Source organism: Equus quagga, chromosome 8 (genome assembly GCF_021613505.1).
Source record: "Equus quagga isolate Etosha38 chromosome 8, UCLA_HA_Equagga_1.0, whole genome shotgun sequence".
In the NCBI taxonomy this organism is placed as follows: Eukaryota; Metazoa; Chordata; class Mammalia; order Perissodactyla; family Equidae; genus Equus; species Equus quagga.
Genome location: NC_060274.1, coordinates 60,336,202 through 60,356,065, shown reverse-complemented (window position 1 = coordinate 60,356,065; position 19,864 = coordinate 60,336,202). Strand labels below are relative to the sequence as shown.

The 19,864-nt window shown below is 40.6% G+C and overlaps 1 protein-coding gene across 3 annotated transcripts in view; it reads left to right on the top strand.

Annotated features, from left to right (window-relative positions):
• MTERF1 (mitochondrial transcription termination factor 1) overlaps window positions 1-19,864 on the top strand; it is a 212,234-nt gene that overhangs the window by 182,298 nt on the left and 10,072 nt on the right. For 2 of the 3 annotated variants that reach the window (XR_006889855.1, XR_006889854.1), the window contains one exon: window positions 5,441-5,585. The exons of the other annotated variant lie outside the window; for it this stretch is intronic. The gene's annotated coding sequence lies outside the window, so the exon portion shown is untranslated. Of the gene's footprint in view, window positions 1-5,440; window positions 5,586-19,864 lie in introns of those variants that run through there. 3 annotated transcript variants of the gene reach the window in all.

The following is a 19,864-nucleotide window of genomic DNA, read 5'->3' as shown; positions in this document are numbered from 1 at the left end:
TGAGTTTCCCCATGGTCTTGATTTGTGTGAGGAGGATTGGTGAATGGGTATCAAAGGAAAATGAGACTAGAGGGCATATGGGCAGCTAATATATTGTGTCACTTTGCCTGTTGCTTTCCAGTGATGACTTTCAAGAAATAATAAATTGTAATTTTAGAGCAGGAAAGGAAATTCGAGATGGAGTCAAAAGTCCTTCTTTTACAAAGAGGGTACCTGAGGCACGCAGAGGAGACTTGACCAAAGTTGCCAGGATTGAAATGAGTGGAGCTGGAATGTGAGTGGGCCTCTGCTTCTCAGTCTGTCCCGCCTTCCTTCCCTGGATTCCCTGGGCTGCCCCATATTTAGATTGTAGAGCAAATGGAAGTCTAATTGGGATGTCCTGGGGAGATTCACTAGATAGCATATGGCTTTTGATTAACTTATTGGTCATAGGACTAGGCATTTTGAAGATTTGGGAAGCATCTTATTATGTGCCCCATGGGATAAAGAAGTGCACCAGAGGTGAAGAACAAGTTACCTTTCGAGCACTTTGCTCACAGGAAAGATTTCTCCTGAAAATTTTCACACGTTCAGAAGATAGGAACCTATGAGCATGGGGTAGGTTTAGAGAAAGAACACTTTCACTATTATCCCTTGGTTTTATTCTTGTAAACTATTTCAAAACTACCTGCCAATTTCAAAACCACTTGTATATCCCAGTTCTTTGGCTTGGTGAATAAAGGAAACTTTTATAACATCTGGAAAGATGAGAATGTCAAGCAAATTATACTTCCCAATGAAATCATTCTGTTGTAGGCTTTAAACATGTTGGTTAACAACCTCAGTGCATTGTCACTGAAATGATTTGAAGAGAGGGGCGCTTCATATCATAATTAGCTACTTCAGAGCAAATTGGAAGATGGGGTGGGGGGCTCTTAGAAGCAGTAGGAAGAAAATATAATAGAAGCAGTTCATGAAGACGTTTTCATTTCAGTTTTAGCACAGCTTTGACTGTATATCTGGCAGATTAGCATACCCTTGTTGCTATTTATTCATCATAACATTTATGTGTGAGAAAAAGTGGTTGTAAAGTATAATTTGTTTGAAAGTTGTTCTTATGCCTTGGAATGAAAGGTACTGGGCAAGTACAAATATAAGCATGATTATTTTTATTATCCTTGGTTTAAATTCACAACTTAAAAGGACAGTGATGAGGGAAGGGTTCCTAACACCCAGGAGTTTACGACAGGCCTCTGAAGTACAACTTTGGATAGACTCTAAATATGAAAAACATGTCTGGCCCAGGAAAACAGATTTGACCTTTTAAAAAATTTTATTTTCCATTAAGATAATGCTAGTACATGGGCTTTTTCCTAAAAAAAATCACTCAAATTCTGTGAGTTTTATAAGTTTGAAAGCACATGGCCGAGGCTGTGTGCATGCATAGATGAAAGGAAGAGGCCCCTACTTGAAGAAAGAAGTGAAATAGTGGAAAGAGAGGCAAAGGAAAAATAAAATCAAATTGAAATCAAAGGAGAGGTAAAAATGTCAATGGAAAAATAGAAGAGTCCCAATCTTCTTGAATATTTTATGGCGAGCTTTAGAGTGAGCTTGATCACCCAAAGGACACACCACAGGGATTAGTGTTCGAAAATGAACAACAGATGTTGGATGTCAACAGACAATATCCCAGTGGGTGAAGAGCATTTAGGGTGAAAGAAAGTAAAACACATTGTCAGGTGGTCTCTGGTTCTTTGGGTAAATCTTTTATGTGGAATAAGTTTCTCGGGCAGCTATCAGAGATTCATTGGAGCAACCCAATGGTTTTTCTGGTTAATGGGCTCCTAAGTGAACATTGGAGGAAAATTAATTAAGCAATGGTCACTTACAGAATAGAATATATTCCATATATAAGTCACTGTGCTTTCACAGAAATCCTTCCCTGAAGGGGATTGCAACTGAGAATGATTCTACGATTAACAAATGTCTCTGAGCAAGTTGACTTGGGTGGAGAGGAATCACTGCTCTTTGCATCACTGGGACTTCCTCCAAAACATCTTCCCTGGGTCTGGCCCCGTGGCCGAGGGGTTGGGTTCGCACGCTCCGCTGCAGGCGGCCCAGTGATTTGTCGGTTCGAGTCCTGGGCGCGGACATGGCACTGCTCATCAAGCCACGCTGAGGCAGCGTCCCACATGCCGCAACTACAAGGACCCACAACGAAGAATATACAACTGTGTACTGGGGGGCTTTGGGGAGAAAAAATAAAATAAAATCTTTAAAAAAAAAAAAAATCTTCCCTGGCCATCATATTTCTAAGGTGACTGTACTCTACCTTCTCAGTGACTCTTTATTCCATTACCATGTTTTACTGTCTTCATACTATTTATCTGAAGTTTTGTGTAGGTATTTGTTTCCTTGTGTATTATGTGTCCCTCCCACCAGAATATAAGCTCCATGGAATTAGGGATGACCTTTTTTTTTTTGTCATATGTACCCAGTGCCTAGAATAGTGCCTGGCACCTGGGTTGGAACTTCAAACTGCATCCAGTGGTATTTCAGACACAATATTTAATTCTAGAACTTAAATGAAGAACAAATACATTAAGTCATTATGGTAAACAGAGAAGATAGAAGTCAGGGAGAAGGGCAGATGGAGGAGAGAGGTACTTCATAATTTGCATATCCTTCACATTTCTTGACTTATGGATTGAGAAAGTACCAACTCTGGGCAGCTGAATGCAGTCAGCCTCTGGTCAATCTGGATGTCTCTGAGAAACTTGCATGAAGTGACAGGACAGGCTAGATGTGCTGTCTTTATTTCAAGTGAGACCACGGAGCATCAGATATAACCATCAGCTCATCCCCAATTCATTTCCTTCCTTCTCCTGCCCACCACTTCCAAACAAAATACTGAGGATTAATGTTTTATTCTCAGAAACTCAGACACTCACAGTTCTGCCAAAGTAATTAATCTATCCATTATCTAGTATATAGTCTTTGATTGCATACTAAGTACATAGTGGGGCCTCCCAAAGTGAACGAGACATAGCTGTAATTCCGTATGGAATTATTGTTAACAACTAGTAAATCTCTGGCTGGCATTGTGTCATAAGACTCCATGCTTACACTTCTCAGTGGAGGGTAACGACCTATTAAGATCCTCTGGCCTCTAGCTTTGTTCCTTCACTTTGGGGCATCAGTGGGAAAAGGGGAGATGTAGGAATTGAATCTGTTTACCTACTCTTCACTGAAAATGAGACAATGATTTAATAACGTGTTTCAAAAATGATTGTCATCTTAAATTATGAACAAAATTATTCTGCAAAGCACTTCTTTGAGCTCTGTTTCTCCCATTAATTTAGTGAGCTGGTTTCTCTACTGTGAGGGATAAGTCTGTTCACCAGTGAGATTGAATGCCTACTGTGTGCTAGGCAGTGGGGAAGCAAAGATGAGGTGGACAGCACCCTTGTCCTCAAGGTGCTCACAGTCCAATGGAGGACACAAATCACAACCACAAAATAGTGTAAAAAGAACACAAGTGTGTATAAGGTCCAACAGTAGCCCAGAAAAAGAGCAGTTAACTCTGAAGAACAAGTGGAATAAAGATGATGGGGAGATGATCCAAGCCAAGGATGTCTACCTTTCTGAAAAGAGGAGCTACTTTGAGTCTCTCCTGAGTGTTCAGCTCATTGAGACATGAGGGATGAAGGCACCACTCTGGTGGGATGGGTGTCAGGGCTGGCTGGCCCTGGAGTGCTCCTGAGTTGGTTCCAAGGTTAGTTCTCCATCTAAGCATTGAGGTTATGGATGCCACATTGTTTTAGCATTGAGAGTTTGTTGGGAGATGAGTCTAGCTTATATTTTTCATAAAGGCAAGTTTCTTCTAGTCAGTCCTGGTGGTCTAGTGGTTAGGATTTGCCGTTCTTACCACCAGGGTCCAGGTTCGTTTCCTGGTTAGATAACCTTACCACCCTTCTGTTGGTTGTCATGCTGTAGTGGCTGTGTGTTGCTGTGATGCTGAAAGCTGTGCCATTGGTATTTCAAATACCAGCAGGGTCATCCATGTTGACAGGTTTCAGTGGAGTTTCCAGACTAAGACGGACTAGGAAGAAGGACCTGGCCACCCACTTCCAAAAAAATTGGCCGTGAAAACGCTGTGAATAGCAGCAGAGTATTGATATAGCACCTGAAGGGAAAAGGATGGCACAAAAGGGCCGGGCAGGATTCAGCTCTGCTGTACACAGCATTGCTAGGAGTCGAATCGATTCGATGGCACTAACAACAAAAATTTATTCCATTTGAAGAAATATCCTTTAATCTGAGACTATGCCTAGTTTAGTGTTAAAAATATTTCTTTCACAAAATGACGGTGATGAAAGGTTGTTTTTGTTGTCTTAATGCCTTTATTTGGCAGAGATATACCTGGGATCAGGAACCAAAGATCTGAAAAGGGGATCAGCAGAAAAGGGAACGGGAGTCAGGAGCTCCTGGCAAAGAGAAAAGGTAGAGATGCAGAGGAAAGAGAGCAGTGGCCATAGTAAGAGATCTGTCAATCTATGTTCCAGCAGGGAAATAGGTGGTGAGAAGGTAAGAGGAACTGGAGAGCCTGAAAGCAGGTAGGGGAGGAGAGATAGACCTTCTCACGTTTGTCCTTTGCTAGCCTACTGAGAAGCTGCTGCTTTATCCAGTAATCAGACAAGTGTGGGTTTGAGCTTGAGTTCTTTCACTTACTAGCTTTCTTAGGAGTGCTATGAGGATTTAATAGTGATCATTCAAATGATGCTTGCTTAGCAGAGTGTCTGGGACATAGCAAATGTTCAAAAACTATTATTACTACTATTACTCCTGTTACCAGTAAGTAGTCTTATTACCACTAAACTACCACTACCCACCCTGAAGCAGGACCCACCATCAATCAGCTTTGGGACAAGATGAGAAGTAGGACCTGCATGCTGGGGGGTGGGGGAGTCCCAGGAAGCTATGGGGTTTGCAGCAGAGGAGAAAGAGCAACCCCAAGTGTACAAACAGAGAGGTAGAGGGAGTCCTGCATCTGCTCAGCTGAGGGTGTGGGCAAATTGGGCTTAAGTTAGTCAGGGATGAAGAGAGCAAACAAAAAGCAGTTGCCATAGGAAAATCACTGGAAAGATAAAAGTAAGTAACTAGAATGACAAAGATATTAAAAAAACCAAAGTACAAATTTATGTTGCCAGATTATGAACAGAATCTGTGTGTTAAACTGTTTTGTGTTATAACTGTGACCCTCTCTTTGAGATGATGATGCCATTCCTGTTCTTGAGGGTTTAATACACCTTGGATTTAAATTAACTGTATAAATCTCTTTATTCAATCTCTCTTAACCAGTTTTTAAACTAGCTTCTCTGTCTTACAGTTTAAAAATAACACAAAGATATCAGTAATGACAGAAATATGTAATTCTCTTGCTATCTTAATTTGATTTAAGAAGAGAGCCAGTGGAGAGAGTAACGAGCCTTCCATTAAAGAAGAGGGTGGAGGAGATAGACTGGAGCTGGTGTGCGCCCGTGATCCCAGAGTTCTAGAATCTCATAAACTCACTCGCTCATAAAACATGGGTGAGTACTGGGAAATGCAGGTAAGAATGAATCTCAAAGCCCCTGCCTGAGAAGAGTTTACAGTCTTGGGAATTAATGAAACATATAAAAACAATTACAATAAGATGTGGCAAATAGAGGCTCAAAGAACTCACTGTGGGAACCTAGAAAAAATGCCTGACCGTTACTGGGTGGTCATTGAAGACTTTTAGAGGAATGCAGGCTTAATCACCAGGACAGGAATTGTCAGCGTAGATTTGAAGGTTGAGGGTTGGAGGGGTGGGTGGGGAGGGATTTTTAGGGTAGAAAGCTTTCTGTAGAGAGCATGTTCCTTTGAGAGAACAAGTAGTTCAGTGTGGCTGGAACATAGGCTACCTATGGGGAAATGGCAGAAGATGTGGCTAGGCAGGGGCTAGATCAAAAGCGGATTTTCATGCCTTCACAACAAATTTGGATTCATCCTGTAGGTGGGGAAGCACTTTGACCAGGTGGCATTTTAGAAAGATACTCTGGCCCTGAGGAGGAGACTAAATGAAGGGATTTGAGACTGAAGACAGGGACTCAGGGTAGGAGGATACTTCATGGCGTAGTTGGGGAGTCACAAGGCTTAAACTGAGGCAGTGGTGGTGAGAAGAGAGGGGAGGGGAGGGAGAGGACTTGGGATGTGTGTGCGTGGTGATGGTGGGTGATGGGGATGGAGAGGCAATCTTAGATTATGTTTTGAATTCTCTTAAGCGGTGAGTAGCTGGGGATGCTAATCACCGATTTAGAAGATACAAAGCAGACAAGGTTGAGCGCCTTCTTTGAAATATACTCTGTTCTCTGAATAAAGATCTGTAAAAGCATTTTAGATAAAACGCTTGCCCATGCTTCCAAATTTCCCATCTCCCAGACTTCGTGCTGTTTCCTTCACTGAGAACGTCTTCCTCCATGCTTCTGCAAACTCGAGAGCTATCTCTTCTTCTAGGTCCAACACAAATTCCAGCTTTTCCAGCAAGCCTTCTCAGATTCTCCACCAGCCAAGAGTAATCTGTTCAGTGGTTCACTCATATGGCTCTTTTATTCTGAGAAGCAGTACAGGATTGTTTTAAGAATGTGGGTTCTGGAGCCAGACCGTGTGGGTTTAACTTGGCCTTTGCAACATCTGAGTTGTGTGATCTAACCACTCACTGCTGCCATTTTCTCATCTGTAAAAGGGGCTAATATTAGTACCTACCTTGCAAGCTTATTTGAGTGTTAAATGAGTTCACTCAGATAAAGGAATTCGAAAAGTGCCGGGCACACAGTAAGTGCTCAATAAATGGTGGCTGTTACTTTCATCTCTCTTCTGGTACTAAGCCCTTCCTATATATATATATATATATATTTTTTTTTTTTTTTTTTTTTGAGGAACATTAGCCTTGAGCTAACTGCTGCCAATCCTCCTCTTTTTGCTGAGGAAGACTGGCCCTGAGCTAACATCCGTGCCCATCTTCCTCTACTTTATATGTGGGATGCGTGCAGCAGCATGGCTTGCCAAGTGGTGGCATGTCGAGACCCGGGATCCAAACTTGCGAACGCTGGGCCCCCGAACCAAAATGTGCTCACTTAACTGCTGAGCCACTGGGCCGGCCCCCCTTCCTATATTATATTGCAGTTACTTATGTAAACATCCCTGATGAGATTGCCAACTCCTTGAGTGTAGGAATCACCTTTTGAATTTCTTTCTACACCGATCATAATGCCTTACACAACAAATATTTATTGATCCATTGATCTATTCTGTACTATTGTTTTTGACTGCAGAGTTTTCTTGTTTAGGACAAGTGCTACATTTCAACCTGTTTTGGGGCTTGAGGCATCAGCTAGTGTTTTAAACAATTTGAGAGTTTATAGTTGACGGTCAAGACATGTTGTCCTTCATATTTATGGTTTCCTTGCTGCTGAATATTTGATCAGAAATGCAACCACCAATTATTTCATTTTTCTAGTGGTAAACATGATCTTCCTTATGACTCAGTTTCTAGGAATGGTGAAAATTGAGGACTATTTGTGCTTTGCCAAAGAACTTTAATATATATTATCTCAGATCTCATAATTTCTTAGTTTTTGTACCTACCTCATTGACCCTAAGCCAAGAGAGGGACTTGCTATACAATTGTCCCCCCACACAATAATTGTGTGGTCTAATAATTCTAGAACATATTTTCCCAGTTTAAAGGTGAGTATATGTATCTGAGTCTGTGTGTCTCGCCTGCAATTTTCTTTTTTTGTAGTGTCCTTATCTGGTTTTAGTATCAGGGTAATGCTGGTCTCACATTCCACATGAGTCTGGAAGTATTCCTTCTTTTTCAATTTTTTGGAAGAGTTTGAGAAGGATTGGTAATAATTTGTTCAATGTTTGGTAGAATTCACCAGTGAAACCACCTGGTCCTGGCCTTTTATTTCTTGGGAAAATTTTCATTACTGATTCAGTTTCCTTGCTCATTATTGGTCTGTTCAGGTTTTCTATTACTTCATGATTCAGTCTTGACAAGTTGTATGTTTCTAGGAATTTATTCATTTCTTATGTTATCTAATTTGTTGGTGTATAATTGTTCATAGTAGTCTCATGATCCTTTGTATTTCTGTGGTATCAGTTATAATGTCTCCTCTTTCATTTATAATTTCATTCAAGTCAACTCTCTTTTTTGCTTAGTCTAGCTAAAGATTTGTCAATTTTGTTTATTTTTTCAAAAAACCAACTCAGTTTCATTGATCTTTTCTATTGTCTTTCTGGTTTCTATTTCATTTATTTTTGCTCTAATGTTTATTTGCTTCTTTCTGCTAACTTTGGGCTCAGTTTATTCTTCTTTTCCTAGTTCCTTGAGGTGTAAAGTTAGGTAGTTTATTTGCAATCTTTCTTTTTTTCTTAATATAGGTGTTTATCACTATAAACTTCCTTCTTAGAACTGCTTTGCTGCATCTCATAAGTTTTGGTATGTTGTGTTTAATTAAAAATCTCAAGATATTTTTAAATTTCCTTTTTGATTTCTTTTTTGACCCATTGGTTGTTTAGAAGTGTGTTATTTAATTTCCACATATTTGTGAATTTTCCAATTTTCCTCCTGTTATTGATTTCTGGTTTCATACCATTATGGTCAAGAAAGATACTTATATGACATCAATCTTCTTAAATTTAGATTTGTTAAGACTTGTCTTATGACCTAACATATGATCTATCCTGGAGTATGTTCCATGTGTGCTTGAGAAGAATGTGTATTCTTCTGCTGTTGTGTGGAATGCTCTGTATATGTCTGTTAGGTCCATTTGGTCTAAGGTGTAGTTCAAGTGCATTATTTCCTCATTGATTTTCTGTCTGGAGGATCTATCTATCTATCCATGGTTGAGAGTGGGATATTGGAGTCCCCTACTATTATTGTGTTGCTATTTCTGCCTTCAAAAAAAATAACAATGTCAATAATTGTTTAATATATTTAGGTGCTCCGATATTGGGTGTGTTTCTATTTTAAATTGTTATATCCTCTTGATGAATTGACCCCTTTATCACTGTATAATGACCTTCTCTGTCTCATCTTGTTACAGCTTTTGTCTTAAGGTCTGTTTTGTCTGATATAAGTAAAGCTACTCCTGCTCTCTTTTGGCTTCCATTTGCATGGAATATCTTTTTCCATCCACTCAATTTTAGCCTATGAGTGTCATTAAAGCTTAAGGAAGTCTCTTGTAGGCAGCATATTGTTGGGTCTTGTTTTCTTTCTTTCTTTCTTTCTTTTTTATCCATTCAGCCAGTCTATTTCTTTTAATTGGAGAATTTAATAATTTGCATTTAGAATAATTATTGATAGGTAATGATTTGCTATCATCATTTTGTTAATTGCTTTCTGATTGTTCTGTAGTTCCTTTGTTTCTTTCTTCCTGCCTTTCTTTGTGAATTGATGATGTTTTGTAGTGGTATGTTTTTTGATTCTTTTCTCTTTATCATTTGTGTTTCTATTATGTTTATTTACTTTATGACTGCCATGAGACTTTCATAATACATCTGATAGTTATAACAGTCTATTTTAAGCTGATAACAATTTTAACTTCAACTGCATAAAAAGTTCTACATATTTACTTGCTTCTCCCTCATTTTACATTGTTGATATCATAATTTATCTTTTAATATTATATATCCATTAACTAAATATTGTAGCTGTAGTTATTTTATCACTTTTATCTTTTAACCCATATACTAGAGTTCAGAGTGATTTACACACCACCGTTACAGTATAAGAGTATTTTGAATTTGACTATATATTTACCTGTGACAGTGAATTTTATGCTTTCATATGTTTTTATGTTAGCAATTACCATCCTTTTGTTTCAGCTTGAAGAAGTCCTTTTAGCATTTCTTGTAAGGTAGGTCAAGGGGTGAGAAATTCCCTCTGCTTTTGTTTGTTTTGGAAAGTTTTTACTTCTTCATTTCTGAAGGGCAACTTTGTTGTGTAAAGTATTGTTGGCTGGCAGTTTTTTTCTTTGAACACTTTGAATATATCATCCCCTTCTCTACTGGCCTGCAAGATCTCTCCTGAGAAATCTGCTGATAGCCTTACCGGGGTTCTCTTGTATGTGATGGTCTTTTTTCCTCTTGCTGCTTTCAAAATTCACTCTTTGTCTTTGATTTTTGAGAGTTTGATTATGTGAAGATCTTTGGGTTGAATCTGTTTGGGTATCTTTGAGCTTCATGAACCCACTTAGCCCTAAATGTCTCTTAACTGCTCTGCCATTTTAGGTTTTCAGCTATGCTTTTTTGTTTTGTTTTGTTTTGTTTTGTTTTTAGTTTCTCCTTCTCTGTCATGCTGAATCAACCACCAAGGTGTGCCAGCTAACTACAGTCTGAAGCCTCCAACCAGACCTTGGCTTATGGGCCTGGTTGTATGGTCACATGAATCCAGGCAACTGAATATGGCTATAAAGGCACAGACTTTACTCTTAAGGTCTCAGGAAGACCACCCAACAGCAAGGGAAACTGAAGGTGAAGTCTATATATGCAGGCTTTGAAGAAAATGATGACACATGGGGACCAGCCAGAAGATATATGATGCTTGTTATGCTGGAGCAGCTCAGATGATCTGTTTAGCTGTGGGTAGCTCCTCTGGATTTAAGGGGCTTCCTTTTCATGGTCTTATCTTCTGCAGGAGGCAGCTTTTCCAGAAATAAGCCTCTGAAAGTGGGGCTGAGGCAATGATCACAGGGATCTGGTGTCAGCCATCATTTTATGATGCTCCGTGAATTCTTCAGAGGCTTCTCTTTACACTTTCTAAAGCTGCCATATTTCCCTATGAGTTGGAAAATATTTTCTACCCATTCTTGATAGAAATATGTGTGAAAAGAGGATAAATAGGTTCTAACCCTGGTTTTATTTGTAAAATACATGTGCTTTAGTTTGTTGAGCTTACAGTGTCTCTTTTGAAGGCCTTTCTCTTTTGCTTGGTCCTTGGCTATACAGGGGGATAGTTGAGGTCACCAAATAAATGACTTCCAGGTTAGAGAATTATTACGTCTCTGAAACTGCTATTGAAATGATTTTTGTCAGCATTTTTCTAGAAAAATGCATCAAGTTTTTATGCTTTTAAGGGTGTCTTCTTTGTTCTTTAAAAGTAAATATTATTTAACACTATCAACAACTTCATTTTCCTGTTTAATTTTTTAGGATTTTTTTTAACAATCGAGGTTTGTGATGCTGATATAGTTTTTTAAATACTCTGAAATGTAGCTCACTGGGGCATGTAGATTAATTACATTTATCTTAGTAAAAAACGTTGTTTAAATTCCCTCTTCTTCCTTTCCTTTTATTCCTCATTCCTTCTTCCATTTCCCCTCTATGGGCACTTAGGCTCATTAGACTCAACTTCTTCCCTCCCTTCCTTCCTTCATCCTGTATTTAGTTAGCTCTTACTGTAGTCTTAGTGCTCCCCTCAGGAGTTTACCCTTCAGTAGAGAGGGCAAAATGTTCACAAGTTTCATAATGAAATACAATATGTGTTTAAATGCTACATGAGTTACAAATTGTGTTGCACCTTCATGAAGGAGAGAGAATTCCTGGTTGAGTGATGTAACCGAGATTAATGTCTTGCAGACTGAGTTTCTAAAGAACACAGTTGGGAAATATCAGAATGAGGATGGACTAGGTTGGAGAGGTAGGGTGAGGGCAAAGCCTGGAGGGCCTTGAAGGTCAAACTAAGGACTGGATACTGTCAGAACATCTATTCTTTGCCTAGAATGAGCCTAATATTGTGTTGGAACACGCCTAGCATTGGAACAGGAGCCATGATTAACTAGATTTGAATGGGGAAAGGGCAGAATCTGGACTGAGGACTGGGCAGAGCAGTAGGTGCTATCTCTTTTGACCGGTCAGCCCCTGACTGCACCATCCAACGGGCAAAGCGAGCTGTGAGAAGGCAGACGCAGTTGATCAAGGGCCGTATCAGCAGTGGGGACACAACAGTTACAGAGCGGGAGGCCGGAGCAGAGATTCAGGTGAGTCCAGATAAGCTCAGAAGCCAGGCATATTTTTTACGTCTTTTGGCTTTCTTTCCATTTCTTTCCTCTATGTTCACTGCTAATTTTGTTTCTTTCCTGCTCTTCCTTCTCTCATCATTTTCTCCACTCTTCTTGCTTTTTTATTTTTCACGTATTATTTTGCTCCGTCCTCTTTCCTCTTCAGCCACCCTCTGCCCAATATGAAAGCCCTTTCTCCTCCTCGTCCTCATCTTCCCTTTGACCAGCTCTATCTCAAGTATTTTTCTTTCTTTTCCTCAGTTCCTGGAGTGGGGAGACATTTTCCACTGTTAGGTAGATGTCAGCCTGCAGTTCTGGGGACCTTTCTGAGCTACCTTCCTATCTCTCCTAAATCCTGCTCTAAAATTTCTATTGACAGCCTCAGCCTCATTCTTGACTTTAGTGGCCTCTGTTAGCTCTCAGTCTTGCTTAACATCTGCGTTGTACTCATAGTGATATGTTCTTGGACTGTGCCCACTGGTTTCTTTAGCTTTTAGAAATTTTAAATTGTTCTTTCTGTTCTCCACTTACAATAAATGTAGCTGGGGACCATACCAGCTTGATTAACTCCAAAGCAGTGGTTCTCTACTGGGTGATTTTGTCTACGAGGGGACATTTGGCATTGTCCGGGGGCATTTTTGGTTGTTGCAATTGGGTAGAGGGGAGAGATGCTGGCATCTAATAGTAGAAGTCAAGGATTCTGTGAAACATCCTACAATGCACAGGACAGTCCCTTCCAAAAGAGAATTATCCAGCCCAACATGTCAAGATTACTGAGACTGAGAAACTCTGATCCAAAGGTATTTATCTTGGAGCTATGTCAAATATGTGAATAATAATAGGACTAATCAAAACCAAATTTAATTGCAATCAATTAGGGTAAACAATGGGGGCATCTTGAGATGGCAAACAGTAAATGTGCCTGTGTTAATAACAACAAAAATAATTCTTTGTGCTCTACCCGTCTACTGATTTTTACTTATAAAAATTATGTTCATTAGCTTTCCCCACCCGACCCAACAAGCTGGTGAGTTTGGTGTGGGAGATATATTTGGAATGTAAGGAAACTGAAGCATTGAGAACAAGATGACCCTCCTTAGGACCCCAGCCATATACAGATTTATGGATTTTCATCCAAGGCAAAAACGCAGGGCTGTTCATACAGCTTAACTGGAGCTATACTGGCAGAAAATAAGGGCAGGAACCAAAGCTGCTGTCACAAAGAAAGGACTCTCCCAGTTCTCTATTTGGTATTTAAAAATAGGAGAGAAAATGGCATAGCTTGAATCTGAGATAATGCTTGCCACTTTGTGAATGTTCTTACAGTGCATTGCCTTCGAAACAAATTGGCCCTCATCTACAAAGGTTTCTTTTTTGTACTCTCACAAACTCATTTTTAATGGCTTGTATGGCATCAGTTGTGCCCCTGAGCTGTAATGAAGCACTCTGCAAGTCACCACACGCGTCAGAAATGAATCTCACGGAGGGGAAAATGCTGGAGCATTAATAGGTTTTAATCCAAGGTAAGCAAACCTATTGGGCCACTACCACGTGCTTTTTAAATCTAAAGGTCATGAAATTCTCAGCAGTCTTCTCTTGCCTGCACATCAGTTTTGGTCCAGAGACAGCCAAGTAGGGATCAGAAGGGAAAAATCTAAAATGCACATATCTGCCCAGGCGCGCACCTTAAGGAGTTTACAAGTACCATCCAGGCAAAACAAAGAAATAATTGATGGAGCCAAGGGATACTGGCTTCATAGGGCAGGCATCTGAAAAGCCTGTTAGTGCAGCAGACATCTTACAATATATTTGATCCTATCTTCAATATCTTGGGTGGAGAAGAGGTGTTGAAATCTGAGAGTCTCTGTTATGTAGCTTTTCCCCTTAGGTTTTTGTTTAAGTGGATAAGCAATGTTTGTATATTGCACTTTATTGCACTGATACTAGCCGAATTACTCAGATTTAATTGCTAAGCATCCAATTTTAAACTTCATTTTGCACAGTACCTCGGCAGCTTTTGATAGATGTTTAACCATTCAGGAAACAACGATCTCTGAATATTAAAGTAAAACAAATTGGTTTCACACTGGTGAGACTTTCTGTGTATGTGTGAATCTAGAGGTATATTTTGAATTTTCTTTCTCTAGCTGGTGGGTGACTGTGAAATATAGAGATTCACTCAGGGCCTCACCTTCAGGCCCTTTGGGGGCTGTGGCTGCTGGCCCCACATCCATCATACTTCTCATGCTTGATGTGTTAATTGCTATAGTTTCTATGGGGATCTTCCTCTTCTCTCTAATGGAATGGAAAATGTGTAGTTAGTCATAATACAACAGATTCAATTAAGCTAAATTATAGAAATGTTGAGGACGTGCAAAAGAAATTTTAAAATTTAGCCATGTTTTCATGTTTGAATTTAGACGTCTTTGTAAAGCTTACTATGCACAAGGTATGGATTATTACTTTATTTAATCCTCATCAAACTTTATGGAGGTGTTGTTATCATATCTGTTTTAAATGAGGAAACTGAGGAACTGGGCAGTTACGTAATTCACCCAAGGTCACACAGCTTATAGGAGGCATAAGTAGAATCTGAATCCAGACTGCCTGTGGAGACGTTGTGTGCTCCTAACCATTCTGCTGCACTCCTCAGAGCAAGTAACATAAATATTTAATAGTGAATCGCAGTAATTTTAGACCTCCTCTGTTGCATTTTCTTATTATCTAAGGCTATGAATAATTTGCAGCTACTCACAGAAAAAGACCAATGGTTCAGAGAAATTTTGGTCCCACTCAAGAGTACTACATGACTCTATGGATGGCCACTTCTCCAGATTTAACTGCCTTTATATAATGAAACTGTTGGTCCTACCAATATTTTTTTTTTTTTAAAGATTTTATTTTTTTTCCTTTTTCTCCCCAAAGCCCCCCGGTACATAGTTGTGTATTCTTCGTTGTGGGTTCTTCTAGTTGTGGCATGTGGGACGCTGCCTCAGTGTGGTCTGATGAGCAGTGCCATGTCCGCGCCCAGGATTCGAACTAATGAAACACCGGGCCGCCTGCAGCGGAGCGCGCGAACTTAACCACTCGGCCAAGGGGCCAGCCCCTCCTACCAATATTTTATAGAAAGCAAAGCTGCAAATGAGTCTTAGACCATAGCCAGAAGTTCTGCTATCCCGGGACATAGTTGGAAGAGTCAGGATAGAGAATAAAATGAAGTTCGGTGTGTCCTTCCTAAGACCTGCCATATTGTAAACTTGGGATGGTCACCAGTGGTCTCAATGACTGATTCCCATCTTGTGGCTTTGGAAAGCAGAAGAAATAGGAGCAGGAAGACATGATTCAGAAGGTTGAGGATAAACCTTCTCACACTTTACTGGGCTTATGAATATCCCAGAGATGTTAAAATGTAGATTCTTTTTTGTAGGTCTGAGGCGAGTCCAGAAATTCTGAATTTCTGTTAAACATCTAGAGATTGCTGATGCTACTGGTCCATGAACTACATTTTGAGGCAAGGATCTAGAATCAACCAGCAGCATCACCATCACCTGAAAGCTTGTTAGAAATGAAGATTCTGGGGCCGGCCCAGTGGCACAGCGGTTAAGTTCGCACGTTCCGCTTCTCAGCGGCCAGGGGTTCACCGGTTTGGATCCCGGGTGCGGACATGGCACCGCTTGGCACCACCATGCTGTGGTAGGCATCCCACATATAAAGTAGAGGAAGATGGGCACGATGTTAGCTCAGGGCCAGGCTTCCTCAGCAAAAAGAGGAGGACTGGCAGTAGTTAGCTCAGGGCTAATCTTCCTCAAAAAAAAAAAAAAAAAAAAAGAAAAGAAAAGAAATTAAGATTCTAAGGTTCTACTCCAGGCCCACTGAAATCAGAATCTCTATTTTGACAAAATCTCCAGGTGATTTAGACACACTTTAATTGTTTGAGAAACACTGGTCTAGAGTATTATTCAAATGATGAAGATGGACGTAAATCATTAAACACACCTGCAAATGAACTGGCTCTGGTGGGAAGGCAGACAGAATAATATGAAATTTTCATTTGAAATTCCATTCAAGTCCTTCAAATACCTCTTTTTTTTGGTGATCACTTCAATTTCTGAGAAAGCCCTTGGATGCCCCATTCAAAGCTCATTTGCAAAGTGTATAAAATCCTTCATTTAAGAGGAGTTTTTCAACTCAAGTTGTTTCTCCCTTAGGATCAGGCTATAGCCCAAACACTTGAACATTTAGAATTTAGAAGAATGACAGGAATCTTTCCCACCAACATCTCCATCTCTGGATGGCAGAATCCTAAGTTCTGACTCACCTGCAGAACGCGCTATGGCGTTGTCAGCCCTGATTGGGGATGGCCACCACCTTGCCCCATCCAGAAATGCCAGTGGGCTAGCATTGAACACCGACCCTTCTCATACCTGTGTTCAGGTCCCTATGGGGGCAGAGGGATGCAGGTCTACCTCCTTCCTCAACAAGTCTGGTAGCTGCCGTGGTGGCAACTATTCTGGGGAAGATTTGAGTGGTCAACGCTAGCTTGGCTGGGGCTCCAGGGGTCAGGGAACAGTGGGAACTGAGAACCCATCCCTGGAAGGTGAAGAGACGGCTGGAAGTGGGATCATGCCAAGGCTTCAAGCCTGCCAAGCATGCTCCATTGTCCCATTGAACTTCACTTACAAAACGCAAAATTCAAAGATCACATCATTATAAGAATTTCAAGATAGTGACTGCAGAGCATTAAATCCAAGGTGCAGGACACTTGTGAGCATGAGGTCCTGTGCAGCTGCACTGGGTGAATACCTATGAAACTGGCCCTGACTCTGGAAATTGCCTGGTATTCTTGTGTTTGGGGAATTTATTCAGACTTGCTTGTACTGGTTCTCTCTGAAAGGCTAAATAATGTCAGTGCTAATCAAATAGTCTAATGCAGTGGCTCTCCAAGTATGGGCCTGGCCCAGCAGCATCAGTATTACCTAAGAACATGTTGGAAATGCAAATTCTTGGGTTCTGCTTCAAAGTATGGAAACAGAATCTCTAGGGGTGGGGCCCAGCAACCTGTGACTTTAACAAGCCTCTTGGTAATTCTAATGCAGGCAGAAGTTTAATCTAATGGTTCTGATCTAATAGTTCTGAAGCTTTCTGCTGAGGAAGAATTTTTTTTAGCCACAAATTATTATTGCAGAATTCTCAACAATTATGTGGAGGCGGTAGCGGCAATGAGCTGTGAGCCACATGGGTATTCCCTACTCTTGCATGTTTTCTTCCAGTGTTAAGATCTGTCACAGTGGCTGAGAGTTAAAGGGCTCCTAATAGCTGTTTGGAGGTGCAACCCAGTTACAGGGTCCCTAATAGCTACCTGCAGGTGGCAGGAGGGCTTATGTATTGAAGTAATCAGAGTATGTGTGAGAGAGACAGAGAACCTTTAGCTTAGTGGCTTTGTGTTGGGTTCCAACCCCAGAGAGACATCTGTTCAAATCCCGGCTCTCCCTGTAATCAAATGCTGAGGCCTCAGAAGAATTATTTCCTTTCTCTGAGCCCAGGTATCCTCATCCATAAAATGGAGGTAACAATAGTGATACCTACTTCCTGGGGTTCTTGTGAGGTTTGACTGAGCTAATGAGTGGAAGTCCTTATCATAGTGCCGGACACATAGTTGGCACTCAGCAGATGGTAGCTATTATTCAGAGAATAAAAGTATTGCATACTGATATAAACATATGATAGAGTTAAGTATTTGTTAATTTGATTGGTAATGATGATTATTTGATTTAAATTGTGACGTCCTGTCAATGGAATGTATACACACATGTGATCCTTAACAATTCTGCTATCAGACCCTCTTTTCCTTCTTAGAGGATTTCCAGGGATTCCACTTGGCCCACTGGAGGGTTAAGTGTTCTTTCCTGAAGGACTAGAAGCTCGGTTCTTCCCTAGCATTAGCTTACTTTTGTGCTGAGCATACATTATTGGCATTTCATAGGCTTTCTTTCTCTTAGCACCTATGTATTTCCTAAATCAATGATTTGCAAAGTAAAAAGGATTCCCTTCAGTAAATATTTGCTAGGCAGGTCCATCTTCCCCTGCTTTGTACAGGGGCAAAGACTTCCTCTAAGCCTGGTGTTGAGGAGGACGGTGGTATATTGATTTGCTGCCTGCCACGTGCTACATCATCACATCAGTGATGGGGAGAGTGGGATTATCCCTGCTCAGCTTTATGTGGGCCTTTCTTTGTGTTCGAGTCTGAAAACCAACTACAGGCTAATAGTATTCTTCTTATTGAATAATAAATGGAGATCAAGGTCTGCTTGGCTCTGAGTACAAGCAAAGTCGAGTGTGAGTTAAATATCAAGGCCAACAGGATTTTTCGGCAAATAAACATTGCTTTTAGATTAGCTAAAAACCAAACAAAGAAAGCAACGAAAAATAACCCAAACCCCAAATGATTCAACAGTAAGAGAATACTCTCTTTAGGGACTTTGGGTCCCAGGTGGCATGCATCTGGATGCCTTTAGTGTTGCAAGACTTTTAATGCTAAGGGCTGAAAATAGTTCAACCCAGATCTTGCTGGTATCGATTTCCCTCATAGTGATTTAGTGCAGGGCCTCTTGGCATCTCTCTACCACTTCTAGCAGCTGAGCTTTGGCCCCAGAGGGCTTTATTTAATGAAAACTTGGGGCTTATACTGTGAGAAAGCTGACCCAGGAATTGAAGTTTTAGACATCTCGATGGAGAAAACATGAAGACAAGAGTCATGTGGCTGGGTCCGTCCAGGGAATGGGATGATGATATGAAGCCTTCACTAAAGTATTTATTTGAAAGAGAAGAGGGAGCAGCAGCCCTCAAGTGACTGGTGAAAGTTAACAGAAGTCCTTGTTACTGAAAGATAAAGCGCTTACATGAAATATGTGCAAAAGTTGCACTGGGAGAGGAAATCAGAGGGGAGAGGAGCCACATATTAGAATTTTGGAGAAGACTGTCTGGCTGTGTGTTAGAGCCTGGTTACAGACAATGATGGCCTTTAGGGAGAGTTAGACAGGAGCATTTGCTAAAAATAAACTTTTTATTTTAGAACAATTTAAATTTACAGAAAAATTGTGAAGATAGTACAGAGATTTCCCATGTACCCCACACCCAGTTTCCCCTATTAGTAACATCTTTCATTACTCTGGTACATTTCTTATAATTAACAAACCAATATTGAAAAATTATTATTAACTAAAGACCATCCTTTATTTAGATTTTCTTCGTTTTTACCGAATGTCCTTTTTCTGTTCCAAGATCTCCTCCATATTACATTTAATTGTGCTGTCTCCTAAGGCTCCTCTGGGCTGGGATAGTTTCCCAAATTTTCCTTGTTTTTGATGACCTTGACAATTTTGAGGAGTACTGGTCAGACGTTTAATCAAATTCCCCTTGGTTGGGGACATGGAATTTGTCTTGTGCTTTTCTCATGATTAGCTGAGATTATGTATTTTTGGAGGAAGACCACAGAAGCGAACTGCCATTTTCATCACATTGTTTCAAGGGTACATACCACTCACATGACCTGTCATTGTTGATACGAGAGGAGCATTTTTTTCTTTTTTTGAGGAAGATTAGCCCTGAGCTAACTGCTGCCAATCCTCCTCTTTTTGCTGAGAAAGACTGGCCCTGAGCTAACATCCATGCTCATCTTCCTCTACTTTATATGTGGGACGCCTACCACAGCATGGCGTGCCAAGTGGTGCCACGTCCACACCCAGGATCCGAACCGGCAGACCCCGGGCAGCGGAAGTGGAACGTGCACGCTTAAC